This window comes from Salvelinus namaycush, chromosome 34 (assembly GCF_016432855.1).
Source record: "Salvelinus namaycush isolate Seneca chromosome 34, SaNama_1.0, whole genome shotgun sequence".
NCBI lineage: Eukaryota > Metazoa > Chordata > Actinopteri > Salmoniformes > Salmonidae > Salvelinus > Salvelinus namaycush.
This window is the reverse complement of record NC_052340.1, coordinates 5,933,699-5,947,520: the sequence shown is the minus strand read 5'-3', so window position 1 is coordinate 5,947,520 and position 13,822 is coordinate 5,933,699. Positions and strand designations below refer to the sequence as shown.

The following is a 13,822-nucleotide window of genomic DNA, read 5'->3' as shown; positions in this document are numbered from 1 at the left end:
TGCGTGTTCCTTTTGTCTCACCTTATATGTCCTACAGGAGCCACCGTACCTGCCTCCTGTTATGTTGCCTCAAGAATGTGAGGAGAGTTGTAGCTAATACACCCTAGCGGTTTATAAAGAATGTAGCTAGTCTCATTCCTTCTACATACACAGTATTCTCTCTTGAACGGAGTTCCTCGCGTTTCCCAGCTATAGCCTGCCTAGCCTATATGCATGTGCCCGAAATCAACCAAGGTAGGCATAAAGTTATTGTTTTCAAATATGCATTATTGGCACTGGCAGCCAAACGTATCAACGCTAAATAAACACTTAACTATACATGTCACAATTCCAGGCGTAACAATGAACAAACATTCTATTTTCTGGCAAATTATCCGCTCACTTTACCAGCATTGCTTCGCGGAGACGTGAGGACAAACAGACTTGCTTTCTAATTTGAAGCGCATTACGTCAACCAGCGTGTGAACGCTCGTTCACGTGCATAAAAAAAAAGAGAAAAGGGCTTGTGCTTTATTCTGCTAGATATTTTCTAAACCCCCTTTTCCATCTGTTTGACCAGAAATAAAAGCCTTTACTTATTCCTAAATTTTTGGATGGAAATGGTTGAAAAATATATACATTTCTTAAAGATGGAATCTTAGCTTTCATTTGACATGCTCCTATAAAAAACGTCACATTGGTGCTCATTGATCCTTTTACGTGGAAATGACCAGTAGCAACATGCTGGAGTGCCATGGAAAAAGCTACATTAACAAATAACCACGACATCTGCAATGACCACACAGATTAGCAATGACCCCCATGCGCTAACCATGTAAACACACACACAATTTTATTTGTCACATACACGTGTTTAGCAGATGTTAATGTGGGTGTAGCGAAATAGCTCCAACAGTGTAGTAATATCTAACAAGTAATATCTGACAACGCACAAAATCTAAAGTAAAGGAATTAAGAATATATAACTATTTGGATGGGCAGCAGAATCGGATACAGCATATACATCTGAGATGAGTAATGCAACTTATGTAAACATTATTAAAGTGACTAGTGTTTCAAGTCTATGTATATTAGGGCAGCAGCCTCTAATGTGCTAGTGATGGCTATTTAACAGTCTCATGGCCTTGAGATCGATGTTTTTCAGTCTCTCGGTCCCAGCTTGATGCACCTGTACTGACCTCGCCTTCTGGATGATAGCGGGGTGATCAGGCAGTGGCTTGGGTGGTTGTTGTCCTTGATGATCTTTTTTGGCCTTCCTGTGTCATGGAGGGCAGGTAGTTTGCCCCCGGTGAAGAGTGGGGCACACCGCACCACCTTCTGGAGAGCCCCGCGGTTGCGCGGTACCAGGCGGTGATACAGCCCGACAGGACGCTCTCAATTGTGCATCTGTAAAAGTTTGAGGGTTTAAGGAGCCAAGCTGAATTCCTTCAGACTCCTGAGGTTGAAGAGGCGATGTTGCGCCATCTTGGCCACACTATCTGTGTGGGTGGACCATTTCAGTTTGTCAGTGATGTGCACGCCAAGGAACTTGAAGCTTTCCACCTTCGCCACTGTGGTCCCGTCGATGTGGATAGGTGGGTGCTCCCTCTGCTGTTTCCTGAAGTCCACAATCAGCTCCTTTGTTTTGTTGACGTTGGGTGAGAGGTTATTTTCCTGGCATCACACTCCCAGGGCCCTCACCTCCTCCATGTAGGCTGTCTCATCATTGTTGATAATCAGGCCTACTACTGTTGTGTCGTCTGCAAACTTGATGATTGAGTTGGAGGCGTGCATGGCCATGCAGTCATGGGTGAACAAGGAGTACAGCAAGGGGCTGAGAACGCATCCTTGTGGGGCCCCAGTGTTGAGGATCAGCGAAGTGGAGGTGTTGTTTCCTACCCTCACCACCTGGGGTGGCCCGTCAGGAAGTCCAGGAACCCAGTTGCACAGGGCGGGGTTCAGACCCAGGGCCTCAAGCTTAATGATGCGCTTGGAGGGTACTATGGTTTTGAATGCTGAGCTATAGTCAATAAACAGCATTCTTACATAGGTATTCCTCTTGTCCAGATGGGATAGGGCAGTGCTATGGCGATTGCATCATCTGTGGATCTATTGGGGCGGTAAGCAAATTGAAGTGGGTCTAGGGTGTCAGGTAAGGTAGAGGTGATATGATCCTTAACTAGCCTCTCAAAGCACTTCATGATGACAGAAGTGAGTGCTACGGGGCGATAGTAATTTAGTTCAATTACCTTTGCTTTCTTGGGTACAGGAACAATGGTGGACATCTTGAAGCATGTGGGAACAACAGACTCATTTGGGTCAGGTGTGCTGACTAAGTTAGCCTGGCCTGTTGGTTCATGCCGAATTGAGCGAGTCACGGGTTTAAATGAAGGGACCTCTCCTATAGTTTCCCCTCAGGTCTGAGGCCCAGCCATACAGTTCAGCAGGCGCCCGGATATATGCTGCTAACATCTGCTTGACTTGTCCCAGCTGCACATTTCCAAGCTCTTCCTTGATAGCCAAAATGAGTGTGTGTTTGCACACACACACGTGTGTTTATTACTGCAACAATACTTGAGAGCGGGGTATTTCAGCAATATTTTCAGAAACAACCTACGCAAGAACGCCAAACAAAACAGTTGTAATGCAATTTCTCCTGTTTTCCCGGGCTGCTCGTGTGACAGGCCAAGGAACGGTGAAGTAAACAACTAAAACCAGCAGCATTCCATCTCAACTGTTGTGAGAGCGTTAACAACAGAGACCAAGGAAAATAGGCCCTGAGACATTTGCATGCTAAATGACAAAATAACTGCCATTACCATAAACAATTCATAAAACGGTTCCTGTGTAAACAGCAACTATGAAATAAATCAAACTATTGCCTTGAGGCTTTAGCCTTAACCTGCAAGAGTACATACGACAAGATAGATTACCAAACTATCTGTAAAAGGGAAAGAATGTACCGCGCGAGCTATATACTATCCAGATTCAGTTTGTCCAGCCACAGACAGTGTTCCAGTGCAGCCTGAGGCCCTCTCGGTGTGTCTAGTGCGCATGTCCTGCCACATACTCACCACTAGCCCCTGGCTGAAGGGGATAGGTTAGGGTGTACGTTCCATCTACCTCCGACCCAGAAATACATAGAGCGGGTCGGCCGGGGGGCGCTAGGTCAGAGACCTGGGTCATGCGAGCTGTTCTCCTTCCCTCTGGGATGAGGGAGGGACTAGGCCTGGAAAGGCGCACCACTTCTTCCATAATCAGAAGCACAGGGACCGGTGCCGCAGTGGCCACCAGGGCGTGAAGTTTACTAACACGCGTGTCAGAGGGCAGCTGGGGGAAGAGACGGCCTTAACTAGCCAGAGGGCCAAGCCCACAGGATCCAAGCATTCCAACGGTTCATTACAGGGCGTTCGCCAGAGACTGTCAACAAGGCCTGACTGAGCCGGCGTCTATTGGGTTTTCTCAGGCCTGTCAAATAACCCATAGCCCTGAGAACCAACCGCCATGAGGACTAAGACAATGTTAGCCTAAGCCTATGTATGCAAGGCATACATCTTTATGAGCTGTGCCTGATTTGTTAAGAGGGGGGGGGGGGGACTTCACTGTGCACATTGAGTTATTCCAATATTTCACACTAGGAAACTCTCGCAGTGGTTTCTGAGAAAGAGCTGCAGCTGTTTTCATATATCAGGGGACCGGGGGTTGTCATTGACAATACCATATTTCATAAAATAATCATAACCTCTGTGATGGTGATGATGACAGAGAGCTGTAGCAGAGGTAAACCCCCCTTACTGAGAATGATGCCTTCTCTGGGCCCATCTCTCGCGCTCTCCCACAGCCTGCTCTAATGCACTGCTAACAGCCAAACTGCTCCACATCCATCCATCTTCTACCCACGTTTCCTTCTCTCGCTCTCCTTCTCGTCCTCAATCTCTATCTTTAACTTGAACTCAGTCATCCCCTCCATACATCCCTCTCATCCTTCATCATATCCCCTCCTCTCTCTCCCTCCTCCCTCTCTCTTTCACAGGAGACCTGCCCTCCATTAGTGAGGGCATAGGGGAAGAGAACTCTCACACGGACACCACTTCCTGCCTAGGCGAGGTTCTCTCAAAGAAAACGAGGGAAGAAGGGAGGGGTGTGGAAAGGAGGGAGAGATGAAAATTCAGTGTGAGTGTCTGTGATGACCGCTGTACATAACCAGAACAGAGAATGTACTCCCTGTGTGCCCTCAATCTGCATCAACATAATGGTCACGGATTGTCTCCACACACACAAACGTGTGCACTGTAATACATTAACACAGTGACGCAAGCACAAATAAATTAAAACAGATCATTAGCCTCTTTCACTAATGCAATGAATCCCTCTTCCATTTACCAACAGGAAGTGTATACACACACACACACACACACCGATTCTATCACTAATGCAGTGTACACACGCAAACAAACAAACCACAGACTACTTTTCCAAATATAGCACACAGAAATTGTTCCTCGTAAACAAACATGTAACACTAAAACTCAGCACAAGTCATGTATTCACTAATTCCAGAGGTCACCATTGTCATGATATTATCTTAACAGGCACAGTCACACACACACACTTGACGCCGATGTCATTGCAGTAAACAAACACACACACACCTCACAGGGGCAGTAAACCAGGCAGGATGGTCAGATCGCGGGTGGGATTACACAAACTCTGGATTACCAGGGCCCTTTGCATCTTGACATTTCCTTTATCGCAGCATGTATTAGTACGATGCTCTGCTCACGTAGCATCAAGTCAGAGATCTGCTGCCCAAATCCCCTTAGGATGCTCTGTCAAACCACTGGATAACACACACACACACACACACAAAAGCTCTGTAACGCTTTAACACTCCTTAGTAAAACAGGCCTGTAGTACATCAAATCCTGGCAGGGTTCTCTGTGGAGCTCTCTGCAGTGGCTTTTCTCCCAGCTAGCAGCTTGTTTACTAGCAGAGTACCGTGTGACCTTCGCCAGGCCAAAGTCCAGCAGCTATTTCATTGGGTTTTACCCTGCCATGCCCTGTCACACAAGACACCACACTGAGGTAATTTCCTTTTCCTCCCTGCCTGGGGCATGAGAGATAGAGTTGGTGTTAGGGCAGGCCACTGTGTTCTTATGTAGCGAGAGATGGAAGGAGAGGGGGAAAGCAGAAAGGGGGGGGGGGGGGGGGGGGCACGGAGGATAATATTGCTTTGTTTTAGAGCAGGAGATAAAAAGGAAAGAGCCCTAGAGAGAAAAAGAGAGTTTGGTTAAATATGTAGAGAAAAGTACAGAGGAGGACGAGGGGGAGAGAATGACTGTTGCACAGCAGGAGGGAGAGTGGGAGGGATAGAGGAAAAGGAAGGTGTCGTAGATTGAAAAGATGGAGAAACCATTGTTTGGTTAACACAGAGAGAAGCAGAGAGTAGGGCTGGGCGATATGGCTTCAAACTCATATCGCCATTTTTGCAAACTTACGGGCGATTCACGAGAGATCGATTTTTGTTATGTTTTCTCTAAATAAGCTTTGTTGTATAATTAAATGGTCAAATCCACTGCATTTAAAAAAGTCAACAATAACCTAATGAATTCAGAGCTCGTGTAATTATACCTAGGCTGAATATATGCCTTCTACAACCTTAAGACCCAGTAATAATTTAATTATTTGATCAAAATACATATACCTGCTTTTTTGCAATAATCACTGATCTGGCTTTCAGGTATGTCTTTAAAAATTTACTTTTTGTTACAAATGTAACCAGAACCATGCATAATGCACATTCACTAATAATGTAGCAGGCATTATAGAAAATTAACACAATCTCTCAAGCACAAGCCCACGTGCTAGTGAGTAGCCAGCTAATATTTACATTTCAATTTTAACCAACTTGGATTTTGGTGTAATTTCACAATCTCTGAATTCAACTAACAAGGCAAAACAGTTGACTAGTAATGAACACACCCTTCTGTCCGTCTCCAACCGTTTGAACAGCATGCTAGCCTGTCCACTTTGTTCACATGTTGAAATCAAGTGGCCTACCTTATTTCTCAGAATGAGAACGAGTTGCCAATTCCATAATTATTTGATGCTTATTGCACATTTCTTAAACAGACTAAACAGCTAGTACAACAATCTTTGTTTGACTAAAATGCCGCTAGCGATACGTGGTACTGTAATGCGCTAGCGACAGACTGAGCATTCATTTTTCAGAGTCAATGTTCATTGGTACATCTGTTTTACTAGTATCTGCTCGAAATCTGAGGAGTTGAAAAACAACCTTTCTAACCCTGTTTAACTTCTCCTCTATTACAGTAAAATAATGTCTCCATGTGTTTCGGTGTCCGTATGACCCATTCTGTTGGAACAAACCTCAAATGCAAATAGCGAGTTGAAACTGGGGCAAATGGGAAGGTGCACAGCACAGAATGGAGCGGACGAGACCAAAAAGACAATAAGTGGACAAACGCTCAAAAACGAAAAATATAGAAAAGTATTGATTCTGCAATACAGGCATCTGGAATATCGAGCAAAAGCAAATTCATCAAATTAACTCAATACAAAAAAAAGAAACGCCCTAGCAGAGCGGGAGGGAGAGGGTTTAAGAGCCTACTAGAGAAAGAGGGGGACATGAGGGAGAGGCTGAGCAGATCAAGATGGTGTTTAACCCTTCCAAAGCATCATGGGGCCTCTGACAACACAAGCCAAATGAACGCGTCAGGAACGTGCACGGTGACAGCTATTAATCCCGCCCACACTACACGTTCTACAGTGACGAGGCCTTCCCTCTCCGGCCACACACACCACGTCTGAGTCGAGGAGTGCCAGGGAGAAAGCGCTGGCTTAGCCACGAGGCGACTCCCTACACGGACAGCCCGACAACCTTCAGCTGACATTATCCCACTGCATACTGCGTCCACTAAAAACATGCTACCCACCATCCTCTGGGTCGGTGTGCGTTTAAAACACAGTGTTCCTATTCACTCAAAATTGCCCGTGCCGACATGATAAGAGAGGTTTGAGCTAACGTCAACAGCTGCAAGACATCAGCAGGTCAGAGAGACATGACTGTCTGTTCTCCGGGACAAAGAGCTATTTGTATGCCCTCGCTCTCTCCTAGCAGAGCTGCGTGTCTTCCTGACTAACCCTACAACCCCAGTCCCTGTCAGACGAGCAGGGAGGCTGAGCTGGCATTAGCACATCCGATCTCACTCTGGAGTAAAGGGGTTGTCAGCGAAACGCGGTGTGAAGAGACACCTTATACCGCCACCGTCCCAGCCAAACTCAATACAGAGTGCAAACAAACCATGCACTACACAGACAGACGACTAATAATAAACACAGGCGTGCATCTTTCACTCACCTAGCCACATAAAACAAACAGGTAGAAAAGACACACACACACACAGAGAGAGAGAGAGAAGTGTAAATATCCCAGCATCCCCCTCTGAGGTAGCTCTATCTCCCCATCCAGATGCCAGTCACCCACATGATTGTCAGAGCTTTGCAGGCTAATTGCTTGTGTAATTGGTCTGACAACACAGGTGTTGTACCTTTACACCCCCCCCCCCTATCACTGAGGCTCTGCTTACATCAGAACCACTGTTAAAAATGCTGACCTCAGACCTGCTGATCCACATCTAAATGCTAACCCAAACTATTAGCAGCAGAGATGTCGAACTGAACCAGAGTCGGGGCTAATGAGAGCTGTCAGGGGCATTTCCCAGCTGGTTCTAGGAAAGAAAGCTGCTGAAATATTATGATTAGCTTCCTGCCAGAGTGACTTGTATTGCGAGACAGTTTTCACAGTGTCCATTCATATTCCCCACAGTACACGCACAGCTGCTATCTAGGTTAAGAGTCTTACTCAGTGGTAATCTGCCTGGACCTGCAACCTACAACCTTTCGTGGGAACCAAACAGGTGTTGTGAAGTCCTGGGGGGAGACTTTAAAGAGTAACACCAATGAGAAAGCTCTGTACCCAATAGCTATAGCTAGGGGACAGATGGCCTTCACACGCGTACACGCAGATTCACACATACACTCATGGCACACCATATGCTCCAGCAAAGATACCCGAGATTCACACTTGCTCACACACAAGCCCCCACATTAACCATCATGCCCTCTACTTAAAATGAGAGCGTTTTAGATCGTGTTTTATCAAGAGAAACATTCATGCACTACTGAATCCGGAGACCAGGGGTGAAAGTAAGGCGGTACGGCGTCCCAGCAAAAGAGATGGTGTGGCGTACCGGTAAAACATGAGCCTGGTTCCTCTCTAGGTTTCTTCCTAGGTTTTGGCCTTTCTATGGAGTTTTTCCTAGCCACCGTGCTTCTACACCTGCATTGCTTGCTGTTTGGGGTTTTAGACTGGGTTTCTGTACAGCACTTTGAGATATCAGCTGATGTACGAAGGGCTATATAAAATAAACTTGATTTGATTACAATAATTAAAACAAAAATGGCAAGAAAACTGGAGGATATTACAACATTACTTATCATTACCGTATGTCAGAGGCATGAACAATTTGAGAATGGACTTGAAGACGTGTGGTATAGCCTACACGCCAAAATGCAATGCGGTTCGACGAGAACACTGATATTTTGAAAAGGCATAGATGAGTGGCTGACAAAGAGACGCGCGTGGACAGCAGTGGAGGCATTTATTCTGGCCTAATGACAATCGGCAAATATCATTACACTTTTTTGGTGTTTTGTGTAACTGATGTCTCTTTCCATTCACCACTGTTTGGAAGCTTGAAATATGTTGGAAGTGGATGAACGTGCGCTGCTAACCTGGTAAAGGAGCCCTTTGAAGTGACAATCAGATGAAAACATCAAAACTGGTTGTGTTTATGCCACAACAAAAAGGTAATGCATTTTAAAAGTTAAATGACAAAATCTTTATGACAAGGCCCACAGAGATGCTATTGAATTAATAGGGATTCTAAATATAAAACTCTGTTAAGGCCCCACGGCTGGCCCACCCATTAGACCGCCGCCTAGGGCGCCATTTTCCGAGCTAAACTGACTAAGAAGCATCTCCAGCATCACACAGCACCTCACATTAATTTAGCCCGAGAACAATCAGTGGCACGATGGCTATTTAGGTGAGCGCTGACGTCGCCCCATGATAAGCAGTGCCCACTCTGACGACGGCAGGGGCGCAAAATATTTACATTGTCCATTCCCAGCACGCCTTTCCAGGGTGCTGTCGGAGAGACGCAGCGCTCCACCAACACTTCATCAAAATCATTTTAAGATAAATGACGTAGTCTACAGTAGAAAGAGTAGTAGCCTGTGTGTTTTTTCTGAAGACCATAGACCAAATGTACCACAGACGTAATACCTATCGTTAGCTTTATATTTTTGAAATTAATAAAAAGTATCCAGATAACATAAAGCGTTACATAACAATGCTTTAACTCTGTTGCCTTATGCTAGAAACAAGCTTTAAAATGGCCACAAATGACGTGACTGGTCAACATGGGGATATGTTGATTCTTCTCTATAACAATTCTGAAGCTGAGCTGCGGCCTTCAATATTAGACAAAACATTTACTTTGCTATTAATTGAGATTCTCTCGCCTTCAGAAAGTGAAAATGTTTAATCCAAGACAGCTTTTCGGGAAGCACTTCTGGATACGTAGCCAGCAGTTGAAGCTGAAAAAGCTGAAAATGGGTCGATCGAGCCTCTGTTTGGGAGGAAAGGTAACTTTTGAAAGTGCCTTGCTTAGATTCATAAGGATGTCTACAGAAACTGTCGTTTCGTTGCAAACAAGAAACTCTGGTTTGACATTGGAGAAATATGGTAAGAATGACTTTCTCTGTCCATTCTTCCACGAAACTTATTTTCATTATTCACCTTTCTTTTGAGACTTTTCTCTTGATAGCAAACTGTTTTTCATCAATCAACTATTCTAGTTTAGCGGGGAGGCATTTTTTTTGTCTCGCCTAGGGCGGCAAAGCGGCTCTGTACATACTGCCACCATAGGCTGCGTTAGCTTTTTGGTACGCAGTCATTGTAAATAAGAATTTGTTAACAGACTTGCCTAGTTAAATAACATAAAAAATGGTGTACAGGACAGTGCCGTACAGGGAGGAAATTTACTCTACACCTGCCTTTGAGCATCATTGCACACAGAAGACACACATGCACACAGAGTTTAGACGTTGGGAATTACATATTACCTCATTCATGACATTTCAATGAGGGACGCTATAAATAAGGTAGGGTAGGTAGCCCATCGTTTAGAAGTGGTGTTCAGGATTTATCAACTAACTGTACACATGGTAACTCTTAATGTGTCCCTTCTAGTACATCTGTGTATAATTGTTCTTTACCCAGTTGCGTATACTAAATGCAGTAACTGAAAAGAGGAAATGTGTTATCTTTGTCAAACTCGCCAGACCCTCAATGATCTTGCCATGGTGGGTCCATTTCTTTAACCTGTTACAAATTGACCTTATTAGGCAGAGACATATTTAGAAATATGGCTCTGAATATAGGCTGTAGCATATATACTGTGAGATCCCACGTTAATTTATTCCAGTCTCAAAATAGATCATCATTGGAGTATGATTCATTCACAAATATTCAGCTGTTTTAACTCAGATATCGTGTATTTTGTGTGTGGTCTAGGAGAGGACACTAAGAGGCCTTATCCAAGAGACAGATATGATAATGGTCCAACGTGTTCACTAGAGGTGATGCTTAAGAGATCATGAGTGGCTACAATTGAATTGTTAGTCTGGTTCAATTGCATGGTTACACAGGGTGTGATTGTGATTACAGGTAGGTGGGGTGGGGGTGGGCTTTGGACACTGAGCCTTGCATTTCAAATAGCCAGCGAGCTCTTCCAACAAATCGTGACACTTGTGAAATGGAATACCATCAAACTCAGGGAGCTCCAAGATCTTCTTGCTAGACAAAACATCTTATTCGGAATGTGTACGTTCTTGGTGCTGTTTAATTTGTTAGCTATAGCTTATTGTTAAATTATTATTCATGTCATCACATCAATATTTATGTTAATGTTGTTTACTATTTCAGGTCAGAGACATGTATCTGTGTCAGAACCTTCCAATTGGAGATATGGTTCAGAACTACTTCAAAACAGCTTGAAAACTTTCTTTCACACGAGGTAAAACGTAGGTTGCATTTTTTTGTCAACCGTGTTTCAAATAAACAATTGGAGAGCCTAAACCTATGGTGCATTATGGATTATGTTCACCTAAAAACATACTTATTTTGCGTTTTCTCTTTCAGCCTTTCCGCTTGTGGTAATGAGAGGTCGTGAGAGCATCCTGGGGGATTTTTTACAAGAAAATCAAAAATTCAACAAAAGAAACGTGTGAGAGCGGCATAAAATATGTAATTTTGTTGAAGATATGAATTATGCCACTGTAAATTGTATATGTTTGTTATTTTCTTCGGGTTGCAAATAATTGCCATGTAAGCTACACTGCTCAAAAAAATAAAGGGAACACTTAAACAACACAATGTAACTCCAAGTCAATCACACTTCTGTGAAATCAAACTGTCCACTTAGGAAGCAACACTGATTGACAATAAATTTCACATGCTGTTGTGCAAATGGAATAGACAAAAGGTGGAAATTATAGGCAATTAGCAAGACACCCCCAATAAAGGACTGGTTCTGCAGGTGGTGACCACAGACCACTTCTCAGTTCCTATGCTTCCTGGCTGATGTTTTGGTCACTTTTGAATGCTGGCGGTGCTTTCACTCTAGTGGTAGCATGAGACGGAGTCTACAACCCACACAAGTGGCTCAGGTAGTGCAGCTCATCCAGGATGGCACATCAATGCGAGCTGTGGCAAGAAGGTTTGCTGTGTCTGTCAGCGTAGTGTCCAGAGCATGGAGGCGCTACCAGGAGACAGGCCAGTACATCAGGAGACTTGGAGGAGGCCGTAGGAGGGCAACAACCCAGCAGCAGGACCGCTACCTCCGCCTTTGTGCAAGGAGGAGCAGGTGGAGCACTGCCAGAGCCCTGCAAAATGACCTCCAGCAGGCCACAAATGTGCATGTGTCTGCTCAAACGGTCAGAAACAGACTCCATGAGGGTGGTATGAGGGCCCGACGTCCACAGGTGGGGGTTGTGCTTACAGCCCAACACCGTGCAGGACGTTTGGCATTTGCCAGAGAACACCAAGATTGGCAAATTCGCCACTGGCACCCTGTGCTCTTCACAGATGAAAGCAGGTTCACACTGAGCACATGTGACAGACGTAACAGAGTCTGGAGACGCCGTGGAGAACGTTCTGCTGCCTGCAACATCCTCCAGCATGACCGGTTTGGCGGTGGGTCAGTCATGGTGTGGGGTGGCATTTCTTTGTGGGGCCGCACAGCCCTCCATGTGCTCGCCAGAGGTAGCCTGACTGCCATTAGGTACCGAGATGAGATCCTCAGACCCCTTGTGAGACCATATGCTGACACATGCACATTTGTGGCCTGCTGGAGGTCATTTTGCAGGACTCTGGCAGTGCTCCTCCTTGCACAAAGGCGGAGGTAGCGGTCCTGCTGCTGGGTTGTTGCCCTCCTACGGCCTCCTCCACGTCTCCTGATGTACTGGCCTGTCTCCTGGTAGCGCCTCCATGCTCTGGACACTACGCTGACAGACACAGCAAACCTTCTTGCCACAGCTCGCATTGATGTGCCATCCTGGATGAGCTGCACTACCTGAGCCACTTGTGTGGGTTGTAGACTCCGTCTCATGCTACCACTAGAGTGAAAGCACCGCCAGCATTCAAAAGTGACCAAAACATCAGCCAGGAAGCATAGGAACTGAGAAGTGGTCTGTGGTCACCACCTGCAGAACCAGTCCTTTATTGGGGGTGTCTTGCTAATTGCCTATAATTTCCACCTTTTGTCTATTCCATTTGCACAACAGCATGTGAAATTTATTGTCAATCAGTGTTGCTTCCTAAGTGGACAGTTTGATTTCACAGAAGTGTGATTGACTTGGAGTTACATTGTGTTGTTTAAGTGTTCCCTTTATTTTTTTGAGCAGTGTATAATATTTCAATAAAGAGACAAACACACCTTATATTAGTTGAAATTGTGTGGTGTGATGCACCGTTCTGCCTCCCATCAAAAAGAATAGTGCACGTACGTGCACACACATGAGGTCCCGTACCGGGAAGAAGTTAATCTACTTTCACCACTGCCGGAGACCAATTAAAACAGAATATGGAACGAAAGATGTGGGAGAGAGAGAGAGAAAGAGGGGGACAGGGAGAGATTAATGGGAGGGAAAGAGTACAGCAGAATAACTAAACATGTTGCTGGTGCATGTGACAACACTGCCAGGTGTTAGCAAACATATAGGGGGTTGGGTGTGTGTGTGTGTTTTCATATCAAATGTTTTTCGTATGTAAGAGCTATGGGCGTCAACATGGTCGCCTGGACAACTGCCACCCTGTGTTACCTTTTGCTGTCAATGGAACAGGAAGCAATAGATGCACCACTTCCACTCCAATCTCTACTCCATACAGGACTAATAGAGCCTGCTGACGGAGTAATACAGCTGGTCCACAACACCGAGCTTTTAAAAGCTTTCTGATACACAGCCAGGGCAGGCCCAATGCATGACGTACCGGACAGAGGATACAGAGAGGAGGACAGCGGGTGAGAGGAAAAGAGGGCAAGAGGAGACGCATAAAGAAAGCCGACAAAACACAGAGGGAGACAAAATGAGGAGGAAGACAAAGTGAGGAGGAGAGAAAGGGAGCATGGGAGGACGAGGGTTAACACGGGCTGCAGGTAAACACTTAGCATTTGTGCTTGGCTGATGGCACACA

At 45.2% G+C, this 13,822-nt stretch overlaps 1 protein-coding gene and 1 long non-coding RNA gene across 2 annotated transcripts in view; one reads left to right on the top strand and one right to left on the bottom strand.

Moving 5' to 3' along the window:
• LOC120029004 (rho GTPase-activating protein 35-like) overlaps positions 1 to 13,822 on the bottom strand; it is a 101,986-nt gene that overhangs the window by 54,875 nt on the left and 33,289 nt on the right. The gene's annotated exons all lie outside the window — the stretch shown is intronic.
• On the top strand, positions 88 to 11,454 carry LOC120029005. Its single transcript, XR_005473554.1, has 3 exons — positions 88 to 234; positions 11,054 to 11,144; positions 11,270 to 11,454. It is a non-coding gene; the product is annotated as an uncharacterized LOC120029005 (long non-coding RNA).